Source organism: Chlorocebus sabaeus, chromosome 4, assembly GCF_047675955.1.
Source record: "Chlorocebus sabaeus isolate Y175 chromosome 4, mChlSab1.0.hap1, whole genome shotgun sequence".
Classification (NCBI taxonomy): domain Eukaryota; kingdom Metazoa; phylum Chordata; class Mammalia; order Primates; family Cercopithecidae; genus Chlorocebus; species Chlorocebus sabaeus.
Genome location: NC_132907.1, coordinates 30,041,011 through 30,066,697, shown reverse-complemented (window position 1 = coordinate 30,066,697; position 25,687 = coordinate 30,041,011). Strand labels below are relative to the sequence as shown.

The following is a 25,687-nucleotide window of genomic DNA, read 5'->3' as shown; positions in this document are numbered from 1 at the left end:
AGAAACCAACATAAGGTAACTCTCTTCACTAGTTCTCCTGTGCCTGGGTGTCGATGGGAATAAAGCGATGAACCTACGGGACAAGCGGTGGGCAAAGCTTCCGGTGCATTTGCAGCTCAGCAGTCGAGCGTCAACCCCAAGCTGCATAAACTCGGGTGCCCGCGCCTCCGGCAACCCTGGAGCCTCAGCGCTCCCGACCCTGCTCTGCCGCCCCTCGCCTCGGCGCCCGGCGGGAGCGGCTGTCGGGTGCGTGGGTTGCCCCGGGCCTGAGCCGGAGGAGAGTCCCGCCCCGCCCCGCCCCGCCTCCGGGTGCCCGGAAGCTGCCGGCGCGGACGCCATTGCCGCGGCCGCTGTTTGTTATTAAACTGTCCACAGACAGGGCTTCGAGTAAAAATACCAACTTTCCAGTCGGGGCGGCGCACGTCCCCGGGCCCTGGAAAGTTCTGGGACGGCCGAGGTCTCCTTGGACACCCGCACCCACGCCGCCGTCGTGCCCTTTCTGACTTTTGGCTTCCGCTCCTCGACTTCCCTTTTGTGCGGCCCCGGGAAGCTTCCTCAGGTCGCGCGGGCCCCACCTGCCGCCCTGGGAGCTGTTCCTCCCCCAGTAGCAGCAGCATCCAGCTCGGGTTTTATTTCCTCCCGAGACACCCGAGGAAGCCTCAGGTGGGTTTCCATGTCAACCTTCACTGAAATCCAAACATTTGGCGTTCTCAAAGGCAGTTTAACCTCTGCCACCATTTTTTTTTCCAAAGCTTAAAAAAAAAACAAACGTAGAGCTTTCAAAAGCCGCAGGCTTCTGGGGGTTTCTAGTCAGAAGGTGATAACACATCTTGAGACAGGATATGTATAATTTGGTTTCACGTTTATCCTCACAAAGCTAAACAGTAATGGCTGAGAGCTATGAAAACACTTAGGTAAGGAGCGGGGCTACAGCAGAGATAAAAGGGATAATTGGAAACAGAGGCTAAGCCTCCAAGTTGCACCTTCTTGAATGCTGTCATAGCCGGGCAGGCTGGGGAGCTCATGGCAGGCAGCGGCATCTCTTAATTCTGGGCATTCCGCAGCCTCTCCTCTTCCAAGGTTTACTTACGCAATCTTAGCTGCAATTTTCCACAGATACTCGTCCTGGTTCCGGGCCACCTTCCCCAGTAAGAGACCTCCCGAGACGGGAGCTGGGGGTTGAACATGTGGTGAACACAGGTTCCAAGTTTTGGAACAGGCCAACTGGAAATGGGAGATAACCTGTTGAGATAAGGGATTTACCGAGGCCAGGGCGCACTGTGGGGAGCGGGGAGCAGAAGGGGTGCGGCTCCACATGTCCAGTCGTGGGATGCAACTGGGAGGTAATATATGAGTCTAGTGAGACCACACGGGGAATACTATGTTCCTCATTGCCTCCCAAGGAAGATGCACATAATGAGCTGGCTGCCGTTCAGAGAAGAGCAATTAGGATGCTTAAGGGGCCAGAGGGAGTGACTTAGGGGGAGAGATTAAAAGAATTAAGTATGTATACCTTGGCTGAGCTCAAAGCACAGGGAATGTGGAAACTCTATAAGCATCCTCCGAATATAAACATAAGGAGAAGTGGAATTGTTTCTCATGCTCCCTGGGGGATGGAACTGGAAGTAATAGGATAGAAGAAAAGAAAACTTAACTACCTGTTAGAGAAAGCTTCTGAATAGTCCTAGATACCCAAAGTGTCAGAGTCACACCTAATATTTTTTAAAATAAAGTCAACAAAGGAAGACACGACATGATAGGAGAGAAATAAGTTTAGATAACAGGGACTGGTCTGACAGGGATGCTTTGAAGTTTCTTTTAGGGAGTATCTGAAACCTTTGAAGGCTTCCTACTAACTAAAGTTTATTACCAGGTGTTTCTGCTTGGCATTCAAGGCCCTCTCCGTCTGGCCCAGCTTACCCTCCTAAAATAATCTGTCATCAATCCCCAACATCAGCACATCTCCTGAGTGTTCCTGGTGGAGGAATTGGTGTAGTTCCTCCTTTGTGCATGAAATCGCTCCAACTTGAAATTCCTCTAACCTGAAATTCCTCTGCAATCCCAGTGTCCAGCTATTCAAGTCTTACCCACTTTTAAGGGTCTACTTATATCCTACTTCCCCTGGCTACCCCAATCCATAATGCTCCTGCTCTCTTCCTCCTCCTAGAACTCATGTTGGTACCTGTCATACATTACTTGCATTGTTAGCTGATATATTCTGATCTGATCTGGTTTTACAGATTGTGAGCTTCTTAGAAACTAGAGGGCATGTGGTGTCCCACTTCCCACCACTTTTTAATTCTCCATGCCAGCTCTCATAACCATTATGAACCATCATTCACACAATAATGGGATTCTTTCCTGGTTTCTTCCTCTGTCTTGCTGTTTCGTAGTTTTCTCTGTTCCTCCTTTAGATGTTGGTGCCCCCAGAGTTCCTCCTCCTTTCTCCATTCTTCCTGGAAGATCACATCCAATCTCGGGGCTGCAGTGACCCTTCCAGCAGATGATGATCCCCAAATCTCTGTCCAGCTTGGCTGTTTCTTCTGTGCATCAGGCCTTTATTGGGCATCTCAAATTGGCCGTCCCATCTGCTCTTCAGCATTCCCCGGGTACAAGTCTGAACTCATTTTCTCTTTCAAACTATTGCTTTCTATTCTTGTGTTTCCTGTTTCAGAGAATGGCTCCTACATCCTCCCATTTGCCCAAGGCTAGAAATCTAAGTGTCATCCTTGGCTCATTGCTGCCCTTCCCCAACAATCAGTCACCAAATTCGGTTGATTCTACCACAAGAATATCTGAAGTGCTTTTGTGTCAATTCTATCACCTGAATATCCGGAGTGCTTTTGTGTCTGCCTGAGATTGCCGGCATCTTCACAGCCTTCCTGGTATCAGACCTACTTCCTTGACCATTGGGGTGACCATGTCCCTTAGACAATGCTCTTACCTCTCCAAGGGGAGAGGTACTTTGGCCACAGAATTGAGTCCAGACATTAGCACATGATCTGAGCCCAGCCAATCCCAGCTTTTCCTGGGACCTTATATTCTGAATCTATTCTGAACCGGGAGAAAAGGTCTCCTTTAGTTAGAAGCTATAGAGATGTGATCTCAGAACCACCAACAGGCCATGTACCCTACCAGGCCTGAAAGATGAACAGCAAACTTTCCAAGATGAGCAGAGATGAGTGCAAAAGTAGAAAAGGTGTCCTGGCAGCACTCCATTCCCCCATCCATCCCTTGCTGGCCAGCAGCTCTCTTGCCTTTCTGTGATTCGGTTACTGAAGCCAAGAAGTTCTTCACTTTTAATTGAACTTTCTGAGGTGGTTTCTGTCTCCTTGAAACAATTCTGATTAATTAATCAAATCTGCTGTTTTCTTCATTCCTTCTGTATGGGCTGCCATCAGTCTCATCTAGGCCACTGAAAGCCTTCTAACTGATTTCTGCAAACAACCTCACACCCTTCTCTGTCATTCTCTGGTGCGGCACCATGACCTTTCTAGAACTCAGTCTTATCAAGATACTCCCAACCCAAACACCCAGATTTATTTCCAAGGCTTATGAGGTCCCTCACACCCTCACTCCTGCTTGTTGCGTTTCCCCATCTCTTGCATTCCCTGCTCTAGTATTCCTGAATGTCCTTCATGTCCTCAGTGGGCAGTGCTCTCTTTTCTTTAGGCCTTTGTACATAGTGTTCATTCTGCCTAGTTTCTCTTCTCCAGCTAATTGCAACTTGCCCTTAAAGTCCAAGTGGAAATGTTACATTGTCAGAGAGGCTTCCTCTGACTCCTAATCTGGGTGAGCTATTCTGTATTTCATTGATTACAACACTGCTTTTCACACCTCTTAACGTATCTACTTGTGAAATATCTTACCTATCCCCACTAGTCTATAAACTCCTAAGAGCAAGTCCATGTCATAGCATCACAGAACTTAATACCTTGCTGGACATAATGAATTAATGATACCAGCTACCACCTATTCTCAAATGTGTATCTCCCCATTGGGTTCCAAATATATACAGGTGTCCTTCTGTATCTGTGGGGGATTGGTTCCAGGACCTCCTGTGGATATCAAAATTTGTAAATGCTCAAGTTTCTAATGTAAAATGGTATACCATTTGAATATAACCCACGTACATACTCCCATACGCTTTGAATCATCTCTAGATTACTTATAATACCTAATACAATCTAAATGCTATGTAAGTAGTCGTTATACTATATTGTTTAGGGAATAATGACAAGGAAAAAAGTCTATACATGTTCAGTACAGATGTTCTAATATTTTCAACCTGTGGTTGGTGAATCCAGGGATGTGGAACCTATGGATACAGAGAGCTGATTATATTTCTGACTGTATCCCAAACTGCTCCTCTTCCTGTGGTCCTTATCCTCCAAGAAGGACAGTCTAGAAGCCTAGAGTCACTTTTTTAGACAGTCTTGTTCTGTTGCCCAGGCTGAAGTGCAGTGGTGCCATCTCAGCTCACTGCAATCTCCGCCTTCTGGGTTCAAGCAATTTTCCTGCCTCAGCCTCCTGAGTAGCTGGGATTACAGGTGTGTGCCACCACACCCAGCTAATTTTTGTATTTTTTTTAGAGACGGGGCTTCCCCATGTTGGACAGGCTGGTCTCAAACTTCTGACCTCAAATGATCCTCCTGCCTCAGCCTCCCAAAGTGCTAGGATTAGAGGTGTGAGCCACCACACTCAGCCCTAGAGTTACTTTTTGATGCCTCCTGTCCTCCAATACCCATTGAGTCAACATTTGTCGATGATCACTTCTAGTCTTCATCTATGCCAATCCTGTTGGTATAGAAGAACTGGCCTCCCAACTGTTTACCTTGATGAACTGCCTCTCACTGCATTCCATTCTGCCCATTCAGCCAGTTATCTTTCTAGAAATGCAAAGCTGACTGCATTCCTCTTCTTAAAGTTCTTACGTGATATACTCAAGATGGAGTACTCTGTAATGACCTGGCCCCAACTGACATTTTCCAGCTCACCTTCTGCCCCTTCTGGACCTGTGCTGCCCAAGTTACCTCAGTTTTGTGTTCCTGATAAAATATTGTGTCATTATCTTCCATACTTTTGTCTCTTTGCATATGTAATTCCTTGTGCACAGAACGTTCTTTTTCCCTTGTCAGCCTAGCCAGCTTAAGACAATTGAGATCTTGGAAATTTGCCATAACTTCCTTTAGGAGGTTTAAGGTAGCTTTCTCTTATTTTTCCATACTGGCTAATCTATAGAAATTATAATAATGTATTACTTGTATACTACATGCTAGTCCCTCTGAGGCTAATTATTAGTCTAGGTAGATTGGCATCTCAATAAAGAAATTAGGAATTGAGCTGAAGAGGGGTTAAGTGACTTCCTGAAGTCTTCATGGTTAATCCCTTTCCAGTGTCAGGAATCAAACCTAGGTCTCATCGCCCAATGGTGCGATCTTGGCTCACCGCAACCTCTGCCTCCTGGGTTCAAGCAATTCTCCTGCCTCAGCCTCCTGATTAGCTGGGATTTCAGGCATGCACTGCCACGACCAGCTAATTTTGTATTTTTAGTAGAAACAGGGTTTCTCCATGTTGGTCAGGCTGGTCTCGAACTCCCGACCTCAGGTGATCTGCCCACCTCGGCCTCCCAAAGTGCTGGGATTACAGGCGTGAGCCACCACACCCAGCCTAATCATCTATGTCTTTTTCCCAATTTACCTTCATTCTGGGACACACTTTTAATGAATAGAAAGTCAGGTGGAATAACCAACTGTTGTAATTTTAAGTATACTATTTGTCTAGCCTTTTTTTGTTTACCATATAATGAATCACCTTTATTGAAAATAATGCAATTAAGTAAAATCAGATTGTTTCAATAATTTTGGAATACACAGTTTCTATACCTGTGTAAGTCACCCTAATTTGATTTGCAGTAAAATCTTCCTTTAACTTTGCAAGGTCAATTTTATAATGTATAACAACAGGCATTGAGGTTAAAAATATCATTCTTATCTTTTAATTTCCTTTCTGAATCTGGATTTTAGCTTCCCCCCCCACCAAAAAAAAATCACCATTTTAACCATTTAAAAGAGTGCAATTCAGTGACTTTTAGTACATTCACAAGATTTTGTAACTATCATCATGATCTAATTCCGGAATTTTCATCACCCACAAAAGAAACTCTATGCCTATTAATCAGTCACTCCACATTCTACCCTCCTTCCAGCCTGGCAACCACTAATCTGCTTTCTGTCTCTATTGCTTTGCCTATTCTGAACATTTCATATAAATGGAATCATACAATATGTGGCCCTTGTGTCTGGCTTCTTTCACTTAGCATAATATTTTCAAGTTTCATCCATATTTTATTCTTTTGTATGGCTAAACAATATTCCATTGTATGGATATACTACATTTTGGGTATTCATTCATTTGTTGATGAACACTAAGGTAGTTTCCACTTTGTGGCTATCACGAGTAATGCTGTTATAAACAAGCATGCACAAGTTTTTGTTTCAACACCTGTTTTTAATTATCTTAGGTATGTACCTAGGAGTGGAATTGCTGGGTCATATAATTCCATGTTTAACTTTTTGAGGAACTGCCAAACTATTTTCCATAGCAGCTGTATCATTTTACATTCCCACCAGTGATGTATGAGGATTCCAATTTTTCCACATCTTCATCAACACTCAATTTCCATTTTGTTATTATTGCCATCTTAGTAAGTGTGAAGTGGTGTCTCATTTTGTGTGTGTGTGTTTCATTTCCCTAATGACTAAGAATGTTGAGCATCTTTTCATGTGCTTATTGATCATTTCTATATTTTCTTTGGAGAAATATCTATTAAATCTTCGCCAGTTCTTTAATTGGATCACTTATCTTTTTGTTGTTGAGTTGTAAGTGTTTATATATTCTAAATACTAGACTCTTATCAGATATGTAATTGCATATCAGTAATGGGATGGCTGGGTCATATGGTATTTCTAGTTCTAGATCCTTGAGGAATCACCACACTGTCTTCCACAATGGTTGAACTAGTTTACAGTCCCACCAACAGTGTAAAAGTGTTCCTATTTCTCCACATCCTCTCCAGCACCTGTTGTTTCCTGACTTTTTAATGATCGCCATTCAAACTGGTGTGAGATGGTATCTCATTGTGGTTTTGATTTGCATTTCTTTGATGGCCAGTGATAATGAGCATTTTTTTCATGTGTCTGTTGGCTGCATAAATGTCTTCTTTTGCCATTAAGTATGATGTTAGCTGTGGGTTTTTTCCATATGTGGCTTTTATCTTGTTAAGGAAGTTTTCCTTTATTCCTAGTTTTTAAACTGTTTTTATCATAAAAGTGTGTTACATTTTGTGAAATGCTTTTTCTACATCAATTAAGATAATCATGTGGGTTTTCCCCCTTAATTAATATGGCATAGTACATTGATTTTCATATGTTGAAATACTTCTGCATCCTGGGATAATTAGAAATCAATGTTGATGGGCATAAAATATAGGGAGATGTAATTTGTGATAATAACAGCATAAGCAAGGTGAGAAAGGAGTGGAACTCTATAGGAGCAAAGTTTTTATGTGCTGTTGATATTCATTCAAAGTAGATTTTTATAAATTAAGATGTTAATTGTAATCTTCAGGGCAACTACTAAGAAAATATTTAAGAAATATATAGTAAAAGAAATGAGAAAGAAATCAAAATGGTACACTAGAAAAAATCTAACACAAAGAAGACAGCAGTAGAGGAACTGAGAAACAAAACAAAGTTATAAGACACAGAAAACAAATAGAAAAACAGCAGAAGTAACTCCTTATAAATAACTACATTAGATGTAGATGGATTAAACTCTCCAATTAAGATGCAGAGATTGGTAGAATGGGTGCTGTCTTTTAAATTATATAGAGAAAAAGAAAGTTATGAGCCAAAAGTAATTTAAAACTGAGTCTTCACCTATGTAGTTACCTTCACTGGTATCTTTGATTTCTTTGTGTGGAATAGAGTTTCTTTCTGGTGTCCTTTCATTTCAGCCTGAAGGATTTCTTGTAGGGCGGGTCTACCAGTGATAAACTATCACAGTTTTTGTTAATTTGGGAAAGTCTTGATTTTTCCCTTATTTTTGAAGCATAGTTTTGCCAACTATAGAATTCTTATTGACAGTTTGTTTTCTTTTTTCTTTTGGTACTTTGGGTATGTTGTCCCAAGACCCTTTAGCTTCACTGATTTCTGACTAGAAAGCTGTTTATCTTGTTGAGAATCTCTTGTCCATGATAAGTCACTTCTCTCACACTGCTTTCAGGATTCTCCTATCAAGTTTGGGAAGTTTTCAGCCATTATGTCTTCAAATCAACATTTTCAGTATAGTCAATGTGCTAAAGAAAGCCGTGTACACAGAACTAAAGGAAAGTATGAGAATGATGTCTCACCAAATAAAGAATATCAATAGATAGACTTATAAATTATAGAAAACAGAAATTGTAGTGTTGAAATTTATAATAACCAAAATTTAAAAACATTGATTAGAGAGGTTTAACAGCAGAATTGAGCAGGCAAGAGAAAGACATTGAACTTGAAGACAGGTCATTTGAGATGACCCAACCCAAGAAGCAGTAGAAAAGAAGGAATGAAAGAAAAAAATGATCAGAGCCTGAGACTTGTGGACACTATCTCTTCCTTTTTCTCTGTCTCTTTCTGGGACTCCTATTCAACAGAACAAATATTTGAAGAATCAATAGAGCAAGGAGTTGATGGCAAACAATAGGCAAACCAAAACACTTAAGAGGAAAGGCTGGGAGTGAGATGTTTTGAGGAATAAGAGCTTTGCAAAGCTCCCACATATTCCTAGATATCCAGAATGCCATGTGTATTGCCAGGGCTTGGCGATCGTGCAGAAAAGACCTGAGAAACTCCTAAGCTCTCACCTCTGATTAACCTTCAGGCTTTGTTACAAACAGGAAGTGAAGGCTAAGACAGTGTTGTAAACTGCCTGACTGAGTGTTGAAGGCATGCCCCAATATACACGCACAGCCTATTTACAAAGACTGGGAGTTTGGTTTTTGTTTTTGGCTCCAGTTATTTGTCCAATCTTCAACAAAAAAAAATTACGAGTCAGGAAAAGAAACAAGAAATTATGGCCCATACACAGGGAAAAAATTAATGGAAACTGTTCCCAAGGAAGCCCAAGCATTGGACTTACTAGACAAAGACTTGCTCCAGCTGGCAATGGTTAATACATTTGCCTTTCAGTATTTTCAGCAAATGCCCCCTGGGTAGCCACCTCAGTCCTGGGAGAGTTCCTAGTCCTGGGAGAGTTCCAGATTAGGTTACGTAAAGATAAATCCTTTGAACTGGTCCTTCAGAGAACCCTGAGAGAGGTCAAAACAACCACAAATCTTTGAGAATAAGATCTGTTCTACTTCCTTCAGTATTAGAAACCTATACCAGAAATGTGGGCTGTTGTCTTCAATTTTGCCAACAAGCTGAGGTGTGGTGTCAAGGTTAAGATAAAATGCCACAAAGCTCTCTTATCGAGATTCAGGGTGGGGCACAGTGGCTCACGCCTGTAATCCCAGCACTTTGGAAGGCGGAGGCAAGCGGATCAAGAGGTCAGGAGTTCGTGAACAGTCTGGTCAACATGTTGAAACCCCGTCTCTACTAAAAATACAAAAATTAGCCTGGCGTGGAGGGGTGCTCCTGTAGTCCCAGCTACTCAGGAGGCGGAGACAGGAGAATCGCTTGAACCCGGGAGGCGGAGGTTGCAGTGAGCCAAGATCATGCCACCGCACTCCAGCCCGGGCAACAGGGTGAAACTCCGTATCAAAAAAAAAAAAAAAAAAAAAAAAAATTCAGCTGGGATTTTTTTTCTTAGCATTCAACTGCTTGCTGTAAAATTTTGATTCATTTCCAGAGTTCCAGTAAAGTTGATTCTGACAGTTTTTGCTAGTTTATTTGTTGCTTTTAGGAAGGAACAAAACTTTGACTTTCTCTACTCCACCATTTTCATTGATGTCACTCTCTTATCTAGTCTTTTGATAGCTGAATTCATGGGAATTACATTCAGAATGATGTGACTGCAACAAATTAAGTGCATTTCAAAGGGGAAAAGGAAAGAGTTTACCAAGTTCTCTTTGAGAGTGCCTAAGGAGTGGTTAATAACAGCTTAATTGGGCTGGGCACAGTTGTTCAAGCCTGTAATCCCAGCACTTTGGGAGGCCGAGGCGGGCGGATCACAAGGTCAGGAGATTGAGACCATCCTGGCCAACATGGTGAAACCGGGTGTCTACTAACATACCAAAAAATTAGCTGGGTGTGGTAGCGCGTGCCTGTAGTCCAGCTACTCGGGAGGCTGAGGCAAGATAATCGCTTGAACCCGGGAGGCGGAGGTTGTACTGAGCTGAGATCACGCCACTGCACTACAGCCTGGCAACAGAGGAACACTCCGTCTAAAAAATAAAAATAAAATAATAATAATAATAATGGCTTAATTGTTAACAATCTACTGTAGGGCAGTAAGGTAATGGCTACATAACGTGTGACCCTAGAAGGTTTACAAGGAAAAGTTCTGTGGAAGTTACCAGGAACTGCGTGAAGAAGGGTGAGCTAAGGATTGCTTGCTTATATTGAGGAAACTGCCCTAGGGATCTTACATTTAAGGACTCTGATTCCTACTTAGCATAGTCCCTACGTGTGTTCACTACAGATGCAGGCTGGTCTCTCTGCTGAGGGAAGCCAAAAGGCTCAAGAGGCATGGGCCTGTTCTCCAGCATACTAGAGAGGATGATGATTTTCTTGCAGAATGGAAGAAATCTAGAAAGTAAAAAAAAAAAAAAAAAGAAAAATTAAAATTTAAAAAAAAGATGAAAAAGACATATAAGAAACAATGTAAAGGAATGAATTAAATAATATGATCTCGTAGAAAACCATAAGGAAAAGAAACTGTGCTTTCGTAGTTACTAGTGGCTAGTCAACTAAAAATAGCCTTTGCTTCAGTTTGATTTTGAAGCCTGGAATACTAAGGCTTCCCACATATCATCACATCAGAAAGCTCCTGGCATTTGTTTGGGAAGAGCACAGGGGTAATACTGGCTGATGACTCCCACTCTAAAGATTGTGGAATCAACCTTAGCTGTAAGTTCTGGAACTTGTACTTGAGCCTGTTCATGTCTACTGATTCACATGTATAGAACTAGATAGAGTCAGAAAAAGTCTGGAATGTATTTCTAATGACAGAGACGGTGGGTAGAAGATGGAATGATTTAGGAATCGATTTTTTTTTTTTTTTTTTTTTTTTTTTTGAGACAGAGTCTCACTATGTCACCCAGGCTAGAGTGCAGTGGCATGATCTTGGCTCACTGCAACCTCCACCCCCCGAGTTCAAGCAATTCTCCTGCCTCAGCCTCCCAAGTAGTTGGGATTACAGGCACCTGCTACCACGCCCGGCTAATTTTTGTATTTTTAGTAGAGACCGGGTTTCACCATCTTGGCCAGGCTGGTCTTGAACTCCTGACTTCATGATCCACCCACCTTGGCCTCCCAAAGTGCTGGGATTACAGGCATGAGCCATCGCGCCCGGCCAGGAATAGATTTTTGTTTGTTTGTTTGTTTGTTGAGACGGAGTCTTGCTCCTCACCCAGGCTGGACTGTGGTGGCGAGATCTCGGCTCACTGCAAGCTCCGCCTCCCGGGTTCACGCCATTCTCCTGCCTCAGCCTCCCGAGTAGCTGGGACTACAGACGCCCACCACCGCGCCCTGCTAATTTTTTTGTATTTTTAGTAGAGACGGGGTTTCACCGTGTTAGCCAGGATGGTCTCGATCTCCTGACGTGATCCGCCTGCCTCGGCCTCCCAAAGTGCTGGGATTACAGGCGTGAGCCTCCACGCCCGGCCAGGAATAGATTTTTTTTAAAAAAACTTTTCTGCTATTTTATGATTCTGACTTTGAAAAGTAAACAAACAGCTTTGTCAGTGATGTCAAGAAGTTGTTGAGTTTCCTGGCTGTGAGCCAGAAATCACCGGACAGAATATGCCACAAAAAGTCTTGCAAGAATGTCTTTGACAGAAGACTCACCAAAGAAATCAAAAGGGTTATAAATTGAATTTCAAGGGCAAATCATTTTAATAAAAGCTAATTTGTATTAAGCTCTATGTACACTGACCTCGACATTTTAGATGTATTCACTCATTTAATTTTTATAACTTTATCATATAGGTACTATTATTATCCTTATTTTATAGATGAGGAAACTGAAACACAGAAAGGTAAAGTACTTCCTCAAGAAAGCAAAGCTCTTAAGAAGTAGAATCAGGGTGAAAATGGACTTTAAAAGGATCTAGGCCAGGCATGGTGCCTCACACCTGTAATCCTAGGACTTTGGGAGGCTGAGGTGGGTAGATCACCTGAGGTTGGAAGTTCGAGACCAGCCTGGCCAACGTGGTGAAACCCCCTCTCTACAAAAATTAGCAGGCGTGGTGGCGCACATCTGTAATCCCAGCTACTCGGGAGGCTGAGGCAGGAGAATCACTTGAACCCGGGAGGTGGAGGTTGCAGTGAGCCAAGATCGCACCACTGCACTCCAGCCTGGGCGGCAGAGTGAGACTCTGTCTCAAAAAAACAAGTATCTAAATAAAAAATTGTGAAAGTATGTGAGGAATACCAAGGTGCCCGAGGAAGAAGAAACAGTGAAGAAAGTACCAAAAGATTCCCTGTTGAAGAGAAAAATGAAAGGAGGCTGAGAAACAACTTTTGACTTTGTTATTAGTGTACTAATGGACTGCAGGTAGAGACAAACCAGTAAAATACTAACTAAAAATTTTAGAAATGTAAGCTTATACAGATTTACTGAAAGTACAGTAGCTTTATATGAATAAATGGAATACTATACTGAACTAAGATGATTTGAAAGAGAAGCTTCAGATAGAATAAGGGTTAGGGAAATAGGATTTGAGTAATGAAACTATGTACTTGTATGGGAATCCATAAACCTGAGGGCAGAAGCAAGGCAAAGAACATCTGGATGAAAAATAAAAGTATTCAGAAATGGATATGATAATGTCACAGGAGCATATTGCAGACAGCCTGGCCAGACTGAGCATGTGAGAAATACTTTAGTTTTAAATAATATTTTCTTAATGCAGGTTATTAAACTGATGTAATAGCAATAAAATGTTTTAACCATATAGACGTGTGTTAGAAGTATTATTCAACCAAAAGCAGAATATTTGATAACATTTTGGCCTTTCCTACCTACAATTTCATCTCTTGAAAGAATGAATAAACAACAGGGAGGCTCCTAGTCTGGACTTCATTTTGGTCAAGAAGAATTTTGTTGATGGTGGGGAAATAAAGTATAAAAACCTTAAAAGAAAGTCATAAAGTCATCTGTGAGGTGATAATACTGAGTATAGTTAAATGTTTCTTTTAGACTTTAGGGAATCAAATTTAAATTTATTATTGATTTCTAATCCTATTGGAGTGTGGTGAGAGGATGGGATCAATGTTATGTCAATTATTTGGCATTTGTTGATGTTTATATTGGGGCTCAGTTTTAAGTATTCCCTTTTTGTCTAAGAAGAGTGTATCTCTATCTTTTGCATGCAGGATTTGATCTATGTCCATTGACATATATTGTGTGGTTAAGTGTGTGGTTCAAATCTTCTCTATCCTACTATTTTTAGTCTGTTTGATCTTATCAGTTTCTAAGTGATAAGATTAATATCTTCCCAATTTCTTCTTGAATGTTTGTCATGTTTTGCTTGTATGCGGTGCTGTTAGGTATGTATATAGGTTCAGGATTGTTATATTGCCCATAGCACTGTATTACTCATAGTATTATTGAGTAAAAATTTTATATTTTCTTAAAGCAAGTAAATTATTTATATTCTAATTAATTAGCTTTTCCATATTATATAGAAGTAAATTATATTATTTGAAAGTTTATATTATTTTGTTCATATAATACTTTTTTTCTTAAAATCTATTTTTTTCAGATAGAATTCTTGCCATACTATCTTTCTTAAATTTAAAATTTGCCTGGTACATAGTTTTTCCATTCTTTTATTTTGAAACTTTCTGTGTACTTATGTTTTAATCAGTCTCTTGAAAACATCAAATAGCTGGATTTTGTTATAATAATACAATCTGAGAATTGCTATCTTTCAACAATTAAATTTAAGCTACTTAGTCTTAGATTACCAATATATTTGAACTTATTTTTACCATATGATTTTGTTTCATATTTTCAAAATGCTGTTTCTTTCCTTTGTGACTTCTCTTTTCCTTTCTTTTAGATTGATCCAGATTTGTTTGGTTTTAATTTTTTATTTATTCCTTTTACTGGTTTCAAAGTGATGATCCCTTTATTACTTTTTTAGTGCTTACCTTCAAATTTTAAATGGACATTATTGAGATTTGTCAACTTCTACAAAAGAGTCTACTGGAATTTTGATTGGGATTATGTTGAATCTCTGGATCAATTTTGGGAGAATTGACAGCTCAACATATTGAGTGTGTAGATTTATACATGTGATATATCTCTCCATGTATTTAGAGTTTTAGTTTATCTCAGCAATCTTTTATAGTTTTAATTAAATAAATTGCACACATATTTTAAAAAATGTATCCCTAGGTGTTTTATTTTTGATGCCATTGTAAATGCTATTGGGTTTTTTAAAATGTTGTTTCAATTTTCTATTGTTTTTGTTAAATGTAAAAATACAAATAATTTGTGTTCATATACCTTATATCTGGAAACCTTGCTAAATATATTTTTTTATTCCATTAGCTCTTTTGCTTATTTCTTAGTATTTTCTTTGTAGGCAGTCATGTCGTCTACAAATAAACAGTTTACTCCTTTTCAACCTATATAACTTTTATTTCTTTTTCTTGCCTTATTGTACAGGTTAGGATCTCTATTTCTATGTTGAATAAGATTAGGAAAAATGGACACTCTTGTCTTGTTGTTGATATTAAGGGAAAAGCATTCAATCTTTCACCATTAAATATGATGTTAAGTGTAAGGTTTTTTCTCTATTGACTTTATCAGATTGAGGAAGTTCCTTTTTATTCCTTGTTTGCTGAGGGGTTTTCTTTGGTTGTTGTGTTTTGTTTTGTTTTCTTCAATCGTGGATGGGTATAGAATTTTGTCAGATGCTTTTTCTGCATCTATTGAAATGATCATGTGATCATCTGGGTTTTCTTTTTTAAGTATACTAATATAGTGAATTACACTGATTAGTTTTCAAATATTAAACCAATCTTGCAATCCTGGGATAAACTTCACTTCATCATAATAATGTTTTATCCCTTATATGTATAGTTAGATTGGATTTGCTACATTTTTTTCTTCATTATTTCTCTATGTTCCTGAGAAATATTGGTCTTTAGTTTGCTTTTCTAGTAATATCTTTGTATGATCTAGTATTATAAAATGAGTTAAGAAGTGTTTCATTAAATTCTCCTGTTTCTTGATCAACTGAAATGTCTCTTAAGCTTTGATCTTTATGGAAGAGGATCAATTCTGACATGACCAAGGCCATATTTCCTTCCAAAGCCAATAGAGTGTAGCACTGAGGGCCTTTGGGGTGAGCGTCTAGGGTCATTAGAACCTCATTAAAACCCTAGACTCTTACCCCAAAGGGCCCTCAGTGCTACACTCTGTTGGCTGCCAACACAGCAACTTTTAATTACTGCTATGATACTACATCAATTTTTGGTTATCATATTATAGTTCATATTTCTTTTTATAGTGGAAGGGGTCTAATTTATGTCAACTCAATCTGCCATATTGCCTAAAGTTAAGGAAAGAAGATTTCAAAAATGTCAGAGGAAATACAGGCAAGATGTCACAGTTAAGTCCAAAGAAGACTGTGTATAACTTAAAAAGTATGAGAGGTTATTGAAAATTAAATACACAATCAAAAAGGCCAGGCACAGTGGCTCATGCCTATAATTCCAGCACTTTGGGAGGCCAAGATGGGAGGATCACTTGGGGCTGGGAGTTCAAGAACAGTCTGGGCAACATAGCAAGACCCCATCTCTAAAAAAGAAATGTTTTAAAGTAAAATTTTAAAAAAGACTTTTACATAATTGCAAAATCTTGATATTAACTCCTATGGTGACAAGAAAGAAATTGTCCAGCTTCTTGGAGTGCTGTCAGTGGACAGACTTCATTTGAGGGGTCCTGAACTTAATTGATAAGTTCACTGCTAGGATAGCTCCTAGTAGCATGAAAAAAGTGATGGTTATGCTAAGTGAGGTTGAGATGCCAGAATTGCTGTAGCAGTTGGTGGAGGAGGGATTAAAAGACTTGGAGAGGTGGGCATGCTGAAGTAGATATACTATGTGAGGCTGAAAAACTTACCAATGATTATGTTTCATGGGAAGGTCCAGAGAATTCATCATTGTTATGGTTGGAATGTTTGCATCCCCCCTGAAATTCATTAGTTGAAATCCTTATCCCCAAGATCATAGTATTAGGGGCTGGGGCCTTTGGGAGGTGACTAGGTTATGGGTGCTTTGCCCTCATGAATGGAATTAATATCCTTATAAAAAAGGTTTGAGGGAGCTTGTTCCCCTCTTCCATCATGTGAGAACACAGCAAAAAGACTGTTGTCTAGAAATGCCTGGCACAGAATCTGTCAGAGCCTTAATCTTGGAATTTCCAGCTTCCAGAACTGTGATAAACAAATTTGGGTTGTTCATAAGCAACCCAGTTTATGGTATTTTGTTATAGCAGCCCAAATGGATTCAGACAATTGCTATTATTTGGATGTTTGTCCTTTCCAAATCTCATGTTGAAATATGATACCTATGTTGAAGGTGGAGCCTGGTGGGAGGTATTTGGGTCATGGGGGCAGATCCTTCATTAATGGCTTGGTGTCCTCCCCATGGTAATGAGTGACTTCTCTCTTAGTTCAGGCAAGAGCTCATTGTTTGAAGAGCCTGCCACCTCCTTCCTTCCCTCTTGATTGCCCCCTCACTTGCCATATGACACGCTGGCTCCCCTTCCCTTCTGCCATGACAAAAACTTCCTGAGGCCTCACCAGAAGCAGATGGTGGCACTGCGCTTTTTGTACAGCCTGCAGAACCCACAGCCAAATCAATCTCCTTTCTCTATAAATTACCCAGCCTTGGCTTTTCCTTTATAATAATGCAAAACGGACTAACACAATAATCATTATTGGCGAGGCCAGCAGGGGTGCACTAGTGAGGACGTAGCAACATCATTAATAGACATTTGATAGTGGCCATTACAGAACCAGATTCCCTGATAGCAATGAGGATGCTACAACCTGGAAACAATAGACTTGAGACAGTTGAGACAATAGAGTAGGGTTGAGTCAGAAGCCAAACAGTAATTATAGATTCAATTATTTTAATGTGATAAGATGGGAGTGGCAGCCAAGCGGGCCTGACTCTCAGAGTTATGGAGATAGATAATAAAACATGGGTATATTAGTGAGGGTTCCCCAGAGAAACAGAACCAATAGCATGAGTACATATAAATAAAAATCTATTTATTTTAGGGAGTTGGTTTACATCATTGTGGAGGCTTGGTCAGAAATCTGCAGGGTAGACTAGCAGGCTGGAGACCCAGGGAAGAGTTGCAGTTTGAGTTCAAAGAACTCTGCAGGAAGAATTTCTTCCTGCTCGGAGGAGGTTAGCTTTGTTCTGTTAAGGCCTTCCCCAGCAGGAGCCAGGGTAGTACACCTCCCCTGAATTCTGAAGGTACTTGATTAAGGAGACTAGAATATACAGCTAGATAAGGGGGAGTTTATTGACTGAGAAAAGAGAGCTTATCAATTAAATCCAGAATGTAATACCTTGGCAAGGACCCCAGGAGGTGAATGTACATCATCATCACCCCTAGGGTCCTTGCCAACATCACCTTCTGGGGTCCTTGCCAAGGTATTAAATGAAGCCTAACCACATTACGAAGGTTAATCTGCTTTACTCAAAGTCCACTGATTCAAATGTTAATCTCATCCAAAAAGACACCTTCATAGAAAAATCTGGAATAATATTTGACCAAATATTTGAGCACTTTGGTCCAGCCAAATTAAAACATAAAATTAACCATCATACTGGGGCAGAATAGATGAGCAGCCCACAAGAGTAGTGTTCTCCTTGTACTATCAGAAGAACCAAGGATGGATGAATGATCAGGAAGCTGGAGGAAGATGCCCCAGTAAGAAGCCATTACCTTATCCAATTTCCAGACCTGAGCCAGTTTTTAGGCCTGAAACCACTAAAAGGAAAAATAGAAGGATCCTAAAACACCCTAACAGATGTACATGGTAATGATTCCGCAAATACTCCCTCAAAGGGATCTACAGACACTTAATTGGTTGACTGAACACTGGGGAAAGGAGAATGCCCAATATTTTGAGATTGTTGGACAGAAGGTCTGAGCTGTCGTTGATTTACCTCATCGATGACATCAAGCCAGAGACCAAAAACATCATCATGACCCCCTATTAGTGTAGGCGTATTTAGGTGTCTTAGACCATTCATGCTGCTGTAACAAAATACCATAGACTGGGTGGCTTATAAACAACAGAAATTTATTTCTTAGAGTTCTGGAGGCTGAGAAGTCCAAGATCAAGTTGGAGGCAGATTTTGGTGTCTGTTGAAGGCCCACATTCTGATTCATTGATGGTGTCTTCTTGCTGGGTCCTCACTTGGCAGAAGGAGCAAGCAAGCTTCTGTGGGCTTCTTTGGTAAGGGCACTAATTTCATTCATGAGGGGTCTGCCCTCATGATCTCATCACCTCCCAAAGGCCCCACCTCTGAATACCATCAATTTGGGGATACAGTTTCAAAACTTGAATTCTGGGGGGACACAAACTTTCCAACCATAGCAATAAGTGAAATAGCAAATAGAATGTAATGGGCCATGGTCCCACTCACAGTGGGTTCACTGGGGCCATGGACATTTCCCCTGTTCCTGAATGCATAATTAGGAAAGATATGCTGGTGATTAGTGTGACCCCAGATTAGCCTGTGGGATAAGGAATATCATAATGGGGACAGTGAAGTACAAATGTCCGAAACTTCCCCCCAAATAGTGAATCGAAGTCAATATTGAATCCCAAGATGATGGGAGAAATTCCTGGCATGCGGCTGGGCCCTGATCAAATGTCTGACCGTGGGACCCCACGTGTCCAGAACTGCTCATCATCAGCTTGGTTATGTGACTCACCCAGTCATATGGTCGAGAGGACCCAGCAGCAATCTACCCAGGGTTGAGCACAATTAGGACCAGAATGCACGTGCACACCCATGTGTCATCCACTGCTGTTGCATCAGCTCCCCTCCCACACACCTATTGTTGCATGAGATAGTCCTTAAAACCAGCTCTCAGAGGAGGAGAAAACCCAGGCTTTGTTCACAGGTAGATCTGTTTGGTATGTGAGTGAAAGCTGAACACAGATGCAACTGTACTACAACCTGACTCACAAGTGGTCTAGAAAGAGAATGGTGAAAGACAATGCTTCCAATAGGCAGGGATTTTAGTGATGTACCTGATCATCTACTTTGTGTAGATAGAGAAGTGGCCTCAAGTTAGAATATAATCTGACTCACAGGCAGTGGTGAATGGCCTGGCCAGCTTGTCGGAAGCTTATCAGAAGAAATATTAGAATGTAGGGACAGGTATTCTGGGATAGAAGCATATGGATAAATATATCGAAGTGGGTGCAAAGAGTGAAGATCTTTAATATAGCATGTTTATTCTCACCAGAGAGCATCTTCTACAGTAGAAGCATTAAAAACAGTCAGATACATGCCAATGAGTAAATGAACAAAGTGGTCTTAGTGGCAGAGATGGACACTGTAAATGGATGCAACACTGTGGGCAACCACTTACCAAGACTGATTTAACTGTGCCTGCTGCTACTGAATGTCCAATCTGACCGCACCAGGGATCAATATTCAGTCATTGATATGGTCCTATCCATCAAGGAGACCAACCATCTACTTGGTGACAAATTGACTACATTGAGTCCCTTCCACTTAGGAAGGGCTAGTGATTCATTCTGAAAGGAATAGATAGACACATAGTCTGCATATAGATTTGCATCCCATATCCTAAGACCCTTACTCAGCCCCATGACCTGAGAGCTTTTGGGGCATTTGATCTGCTGGCATAAAATCCACATAACATCACATTAGAGCAGGGGCCCATTTTATAGCAAAGGAGATGAGAGAATGGGTTTCTTAATCATGGGATCCACTGGTCATATCACCTACTACAGAAGCTCCCAGCCTGATAGAACATAGAAACTACCTATTTAATACTGAATTGGAGTCCCAGCTCAGGCACTTTAAGAAGATGAGGCCCATCCTCTGTGATGTAATGTTTACTTTGATCAAAGTCTTTTATATGTATGTATTCCCCGAGAGAAAGAATACATGGGTCTGGGAATCAAAGGACGAAAGCAGGAGTTGCCCAGTGGCTCAGTGTTTTTAAAATGTGCCTAGAGGTTGATCTGAAGGTAGCGAGTGATCTCAATGAATTGTACAGTTACAGATTGAACTCCTTGTTCTATCCTTTCCCCCTTCTCACTACTGCATTTGACCAGATTTAAAAAATAAAATAGGCTGGGTGTGGTGGCTCACGCCTGTAATCCCAGCACTTTGGGAGGCCGAGGCGGGTGGATCACAAGGTCAGGAGATTGAGACCATCCTGGCTAACACGGTGAAACACCTTCTCTACTAAAAATACAAAAATACCAAAAAAAAATAATAATAATAAAATTAGCCGGGCATGGTGGCAGGCACCTGTAGTCCCAGCTACTCAGGAGGCTGAGGCAGGAGAATGGCGTGAACCCAGGAGGCAGAGCTTGCAGTGAGCCGAGATCGCACTACTGCACTCCAGCCTGGGCAACAGAGCAGTACTCCATCTCAAAAAAAATCATAATAAAATAAAATAAATGTTGGTGCTTAGAACTGTGCACAATATTCCAGCTCTTGTGTGGAGCACAAGGGACCCCATGTTCTGTACTCCAAACAATACAGTTATCTTCACAGAGTCTGCTCTCATATTGAGCTTGAGGCCAATTTTCTTTCTATGAACTGGTGTCAAGACATGTAACCCCATCCTGTACTTATTTTTAATAAAAAAATGTATATTTATCCATAGGAAATTCCTCCTTGATGCTTCAGTCTCTTGTTTGTGACATCTTTTGCGTTTGCTATTCTACTTAGTTTTGTGTTATTCTCGAATGTGACAAACAGGTCTTCCATACATATTTATCAAAAATCATGGCTAATATTGAGTAAGATATGAGCAATGCCTAATATTCATGGCATGCCACTGGGGACCCCCCTCCAGAGGTCCCTCTGTGTGCCACAGAACACCTGGAATATTGTGCTGAGTTTTGACACTCTATTTTAAGAACACTGATCCACTGGAGTAGGTTTGGTAGATGGCAGGTAGGACATGAGGGAACCTGGAAATCACACCATTTAAAGAGAGGTGGAAGGAACAGGGACCAGAACCTAGAGAATACAGAACCAAGGGAAACAGGGTGGTTATCCGTGAATATTTGGTGGCCTTTAGGTAGAAAAGAGAGTAACTTGTATTTTGCTTCAAATGATAGAATTAGGAACAATATCGTTTGGTTATAAAGTGTGATGGAGTACAGTCACATAACACCAAAATACGGCCCCTTTGCATACTGAGTATTTAAAGCTGGAGGAAACTGTAAAAAGCTCAGAAGCAGAAAGGTCTCTCTGAATTTATCCCACTCCCTCTCTTTCAAAGACCCTCATGTGACCAGTGTCCTGCCCTATGCACGAAGGGAAGGCATGTTATACAGAGAGGCTGAGAAGCATCTGAACAAACAGACCTGGCTAAGATCCCCGCAGTTTATTACCATTAGGTCAGACCCCCTTTTTTTCCAGTCATACCTCCACATGACTGTCCCTTCCTTGCCAAACCTAAACATAAAAATTCATTATTTTCTTAAGGTCTTTGGGTCTTCGTTTCCAAAGGCTCTCATGTTTTTCATTTTTTAATCTGTCTTTTGTTAAAGGGGTATCAGCCATGAACCTTGTGATGGGCAGGAAAATATATTGCTTTTCCTCCCCTACAAATTCCAAAGAACAACCCTGCCACAGAACTGTCCCATAGACTGGTATTGTTCACAGGCCACTTAGAAAGGTATAATGTAGGAGTAGGACATTGGATTTGATTCCTTCCTTCCCTTCCTTCCTTCCTTCCTTCCTTCCTTCCTTCCTTCCTTCCTTCCTTCCTTCCTTCCTTCCTTCCTTCCCTCCCTCCTCCCTTCCTTCCTTCCTTCCTCCCCTCCCTTCCTCCCTCCCTCCCTCCCTCCTCAGAGTCTTGCTGTGTCGCCCAGGCTGGAGTGCAGTCGTGCAATCTTGGCTCACTGCAGCCTTGACTTCCTGGGCTCCAGCAGTCCTCCCACCTCATTCTCCTGTGTAGCTGGAACTGTAGGTGCACACTACCACATCCGGCTAATTTCTCTTATTTATTTATTTATTTATTTATTTATTTATTTATTTATTATAGAGACAGAGTTTCGCCATGTTTCTCAGGCTGGTCTTGAGCTCCTGGGCTCAAGCCATCTGCCTCCCTCAGCCTCCCAAAGTGCTAGACATGAGCCACCGCACCTGGCCTAGATTTGATATTCTTCCTGTAAACTGTTTCCACTCTAACATTCTATGATTTTCTTCTATCAAAATCTGCTCTCAAATCTTTTATTCAGACTCAGGCATAAATAACAGATGATAAATTTGTAGCCTCCCCAGTCCCCTGGTAGCTAAATTTTAAAGAGTTAAAGACATACTGAAGATATAATTTGCTAGCTTGTGGTGTCAGGCATTTTAGCCTATGGTTGGAGTGAGCCTGGGAAGGTCCAGAGCCCTTTCCCCTGCCTTGTGTTCACATGGACACAGTGGCTTTCTTTCCCCCATGAAGCTCAGAGCCCTTTGCTTTCCTGGCACAAGGAAAAATTCTGCAAGAATAATGTATTTGTTGTTAAATCCGCTCTTCCGGCAAAGGCTGTCATTGCTTCCCATGGAACATCTTTGCATCACAAAAGCATCAGCCTCCTTTTAAAATGAATGAATGAATGGACCAAAATGTCAATGCTTTCATTTCTTTTGATCAAAAGCCATGCTTACAGTAATAAAAGACAAACCAGGGTAACTGAGTATACATGAAAGAGAAAGGAAGTACCTAGTAAAGCTTACATTATAAAAGCTCCTTTGGCTGACAGATATGCCTGTCTGGATACGAAATTGCCATTTCAGAGCCATACAATTGATGTAAACAGTAGCCACTAACACATTTTATCTTGGTCATGTGCCCAATCTGAAAAGAAAAAACTTGAGATTCTCCTTGAGAAGAACTTCCTGCTGGAGCTTTCTGGAGGATTTCTCATGAGACTGCACACGTGGCCACCTCTTTAGGTGGTGGACACTTTAGATGTAATCATCATGACCACTATCGGAGCGCCACTGGAGTCTGGGTTCAGGACCCCCTCCCTAGCCCCACGGGCTTGCTGCCACCTCCTGAACAATGGGTCTGACAGCTGTCTCCATGCAGTCTTGCAGCATCCAGCTTGACTGGGAATGATTAGCCCATCCTGACGAAGCTCTTCCCCCACTGAGACATGCTGGCAGTGCTTTCCTTTGGAGACAGCCCGTGTATGCTCCTGGCATGGCATTTGCTGTTCTCGTAGATGTCTGGGGAGCTTGGCCAGAACCATCCAGGCCAGCAGTTTACAGCAGCGCTTCAGAACAGATGTGTGGTTTTTTGGGAGCTGGGGGTGTGGGAGGGAGTTGGGGGTTGTCTATACTTAATATAATTCCATGCAGGGGTGAGAAAACAGTAGGTGGAGTGAGGAGGTTGGGAAAGAAGTGGGATAAAGATGAATCCCAAGCAGTAAGAGTGTCTGGGGCTCTCTCACTGCTCTCACTGTTCACACCCTCACAGGCCTTCAGAGGATCTGCTAGGGTCAGCTTCACTGCAGTTTCCCGGTGGCCCTTTGACAGTCTACGAGCCAGCTGGAAAGCAAAGACCACCATCAAGAAAAGGTCCTGAGCAGCAAACAGAGCCCCACCATCCATCCAGAGGTCAGCCTGAAGGAAAGCTACAGCCAGAGGCTCCAGCTACCGGGTCTCAGAGCTACAGGCACTTTTACACAGGGGCAGACAGAGATAAGGTGGGAGCTGATGTATTATGCCTGGAAGGTACCAAGGAAATGATAATGGATGTTTCTATTTGACACTTTGTTGTGTTTTTCTTTTTAAAAGATTTGAAATCATTCAGGACAATTTCTTATTTCTAGCAACAGAGTGATCTGAACCACTGATTTGCTTGGAAATCAAGAGATTCTGTCTATGGATCTGTACTTAGGTCTAACAACTCTGTTTCACACTATGGGCGGGCTTTAGCAGTGCAGTTTCCAGATAGTATCTGAAATTTAAAAAAAAAAAAAAAAAAGGGAGCAGAGGGAGAGAAAATAATTTGGGAGTAATCTGAGCCTCTCGGAAACAGGTAAGATCCAAGAAACCTGAGTCCCCAATGACATGCAGAGCAACTTGTACATTCATTTACTGACTCCAAAATGGTCTCATTCTTACTGAATCGGTTTTTGTACTGTTTCTTTTAAAACCTAACCCCCTTAGCTGTTAGCAACGTATTTTTAAATGACATCAGAGTGCCCTTTTCTAATTGGTAAAAAGCAATCATCATGAGGATGAGTCACACTCCAGGACCCAGACATCCACTCAGTGTCCAGTTTCCTCCAGAAACACTTAGGTACGAAAGTGGGTCAGAAGTGCCCATCATCCCAGGCATATTCCTTCTTGAATGTTTAAACCAACATTGTTTTGTACTTATAAGGAATTGTTATACTAATCATTTTTTTGCCAAATTGGCCATAATATAATCCACCTACCACTGACCAACTACAGAAGAAAAATTAAACAAAAGTTTTGCTGTTGTTATCCTTTTTTTTCGTAGGGGTTGAGCTTCTGAAGCCAAGAGGTCACTTGGATTATGTATACAACCTTGGTAATTGCATTCCTACATTCTACAAAATGCCACAGCTCTCACTACAGTCCAAAATAGCTGTTGCAAACAATGACAATTACTGCCTAGACATTTTCAAACACAGCAGGTTACTGGCTGAAGCTGTGATGGAAACCCTAAAAAATATATAAATATTTTGAAATGCTCTGTAAATCAAACTGATGCCCCAGACACAGAGTGGATTGTCTCGAAGCAAACTGAAGTCATTTGGAGGCTGTGAGGCTTTGTTGAAGGGTGTTGGAAAATGTTGAGCTTGTTAATATTAAGCCCAAATGTTATAATTAAATGATTTTTAAGTTTTCTTTCTCTCCGGAAATAGAGATCTCAGTTTTGTCTGATCACCCTCACCATATAAAGGCCCCTACTCTATTGGAAAAAAGATGGCAAACCCTTGAATTTCCCCACTGCTTTCATATGTTCAGAAATTCCAGCATCCGATGAGTGCTATTGGGTGACTGTGACAAGTGTTTATGGAAGGGAGATCTGAGGCCACTGCCTGTGGTGATCTGCGAGGCCTTGAGGATAAGCAGCCGGGGCCAGAGAGCAGCAATAATGGCTGCCAAGGGGCCAGAGCCACAAGGAATTTTGCTTAAACATTCCAGCAGCTTCTGCCCCTCTAGGCCAGCCTGCAGAGGTTCAG

General features: G+C 41.4%; 1 long non-coding RNA gene across 1 annotated transcript; it reads left to right on the top strand.

The window, feature by feature from the left end:
- Nucleotides 1-290: 290 nt before the first annotated feature.
- Nucleotides 291-24,479, top strand: LOC140711571 (uncharacterized). Its single transcript, XR_012092849.1, has 2 exons — nucleotides 291-663; nucleotides 23,947-24,479. It is a non-coding gene; the product is annotated as an uncharacterized lncRNA (long non-coding RNA).
- The last annotated feature ends 1,208 nt before the right edge of the window (nucleotides 24,480-25,687 follow it).